Below are 3,224 nucleotides of genomic sequence, written 5' to 3'. Positions count from 1 at the left end.
TTCATAGTGAATTGAGTAGATTGTCCCTGAAGATGGCCGAATTGGCCGAAACGTTGGACGTGTAAAAGAAATAAAAGTTTTGAGCTATAATTTGGATAATGTTTTTGAATTATTTATTAAAAAATTGCCAGTCTCAAGAAAGAATTTTAAGATTATAAATAAAGAGCTGTTTATGTTCAGTAGTTCTCGAGGTATAGATTTTTTAAAAGTAATATTTAATAGTATAAAATCAGTAGTGAATTTAGTTTGAAGAAACGAATCTCAGAAACCATTTGACGTACAGATGTCTATCAGTTGTTAGTGAATTTATTTTGAGTCGTCCAGCACTCAAATCAAAGTTAATTTAACTTACTATAAGGTAGTGTACACATATCTTCGTAGGGGTAGTAAGGTTTTATGTTTTTCGCATATGAATATAAATTTTGCAGATGAAAGTTTGTCCGAACTTATCGAAATCAATTTATTTTAACGAATATTATGAAAACTACTACTCCTGTTAATAAAAGTGTAATAGGCTACTTTATAGTACATTTAATTAGCTTTAGTTTGCGCGCTAATAGATATCAGTACCTTTAATGGTTCTTGAGATACAGATTTCACAAAATAAATTATCTAAATATTGATTTTTTAGTACATTTTTATGAAATGTTGCTTTTTAAAAAGCTATATCTCGGGAATAATTGAACGTAAATTCCTCTATTTAGGGCTTATGTTTTAAAAAACTTACTCTACTTTAAAAGACGTTCTCTTAGGTTTTCTAGTGTTGTTGGTAGCTTTAAAGATATAGAGCTCTGAATGAAAAATTAATATTTTTTAACGTTTTTATTCATCCACCATTTTTTATTCCCCTTAACTATACTTGGCAGACTCATCAATTTAGACTAGTAATTATATATAGTTTTCATTAAAGTAATAAAAAATTGGGGTGAAATAATTGCCTTTTTTTATCCTCATAGGATATTATATCTTGTACCTTAAGCCATCTTTTGTTAAAGTTTATAATGCAAACCTAATTTCTCGTTTCAGGTGATAAATGCTACTTATTCATGTTTTATGCTGCTCAAGTCATTCGCATAGATGTGGGGCTTCTAAAACAGGACTATAGTTACCTGTTCCACCATAGAGCTGAGGTCATAATACACCATAATATGTACTACTACTATAATACAATGTGGTTGAAGCAATATATGTATTTTTGGATTTCCTAATTTTATAAATTAAATTGTTTTAAATAGAAAATTAACTAAAATTATTTATTAATTATTAAGTAAATCAAAATTGTATCCTTGTATAGCCTCAACACTTTTTATTACATCAACAGTCCAACGTTTCGGCCATTTCGGCCATCCTCAAGGAGAATCTTCAATATAAAGTTTTTTTTTTTTTTCTTTTTCGGCCAAGACTCCCATTGGAGTCCTATACTGCCTAACCATGGTTGGGGGTCAAAGTTCTTCATTTTGGGGGACCACCACTCAATGAAAAATGTCAACGTTCCAGGCCGGATTCGAATCGGCACCGCCAATAGACAACAAATTGATAAGACTGAGTCTTAACCACTGATCTATGGGCGGTCCAATATAAATTCTTACCTCAAAATCAAAATTTATAAATTGTTTTGTAGGCTATTCTGTCCAGGTCATTAACGTCATTACAAGTCAAATACATCCTATTTTTTAAAAATTCATAAATACTTAAAACTTTTTTTTAAGTAAATATATTGTATGTTTCATATACACTTGAAAATCTTGGGAAGGAACCACCCTTAATTTAAATTAGAAGGTGCCGTGGCCATCTTCTTTTCAGACGCCTCAGAGGATTATCAGGGATTGTTAAGGATGAAAGATTAAGAATTAATGGGTTAGGATGGGTAAGGAGTTTGGAATGAAAAGACGTATATCTGTTTTGGACCAAATCTGTAACGAAAGAGATGTTAAGGTCTTTATGAATGAGTTTATATGTAACGTAATAAGGAGCATCAAGGATTTTACGTAGGATTTTGGATTGTAAGGATTGGATGCGGGAGGAATTTGATGGCTTGGTAGAGGGCCAGAGTTCGATTCTATATGTCCAAATTGGTCTCATTATCGTAGTGTATACTGATTTTTGTAGTGAATGGGAAGTTTACAATAGAAACTTAAAGATCTATTTTAAACTTCGCCCAAAAAAATGCTCATTTCAAGATTTTTTGTTCTTTGGAGCTTCCTTCAAAAATACTCCGTCGATTTGAGCACTGGCTTTTGTGTTGATTTCTTATGGCGTCCCCAACAGTAATTTTAATATAATGGTTTTATGACCTATATAAAACAATTATTCAATTCTAAAATATGCTTTCAGATCTTTAACATTACCATTGTTATCAAATAAATTAAAGAAAAATTATATAAAAGGAAGACGGAAAATAAATAAGGAAGATCAAAATAACTCAAATAGTAAATTAACTATCTAGTATGAACCAACGTTTCGCGCCACTTTCCTGGGCTTCATCAGGGCTAAAAATAAAGACAACTAAACTAATGTAACAAATTTAATTGAACTAATTTACATAAATTTTCACTTTTTTAAAATAATTTTTATCCATACCTTAGTTTCCTTTTATTTCAAGTTATCTATTCTCTTTCTTGGTTACTCTTTTTGTTGTTTTTTGTATCTTGTTTAGTCCTGATGAAGCCCGGCAAAGTGGGACGAAACCTTGGTTCATAAAAATAGTTTATTACTATTTGAGTTATTTTCCCTTCTTCCTTTTTAGATATTAAACACGGTCAATACTAGAGAGATATTTCAATACTAGTTTTGTTATTTTCTATCCATATATTGGAAGTAGGTATCTCATTGGTAAGGCAATCGACTACTAACTCCAAGGATCCGGTTGTGGAAGATAATTATTATCTGTTACCTGTAGCCGTTGAGTCAGCCCTGTTGGTCCGGGAGCACTCCGGGTCCATGCAGCCTCATAATATAGGTACCATTATTTGCTGAAATTTGGCGGTTGAGCGTGATTCTGACCAAATCACCTCCTTGCACAACCGTTGGTCTGGTAACATTTTGCTTACAAAGTACTCCACCCCTGAACCTTCATAGCTTTTAGAAGTACAGGTTTAATTTAATTTTAATATCCATATTTTGGTAATATACTCAGTGTGGGGTAAAGCATAATCGCAATTATTTTAATCAGTATATCATACTAATAATATTATAATATATTCATACTAGGAGGAAAAACTTTA

Source organism: Halyomorpha halys, unplaced genomic scaffold (assembly GCF_000696795.3).
Source record: "Halyomorpha halys isolate HHAL.00 unplaced genomic scaffold, Hhal_1.1 Scaffold565.1, whole genome shotgun sequence".
NCBI classification, from domain to species: domain Eukaryota; kingdom Metazoa; phylum Arthropoda; class Insecta; order Hemiptera; family Pentatomidae; genus Halyomorpha; species Halyomorpha halys.
The sequence above is the reverse complement of the archived record's forward strand: the minus strand, read 5'-3'. Positions refer to the sequence as shown.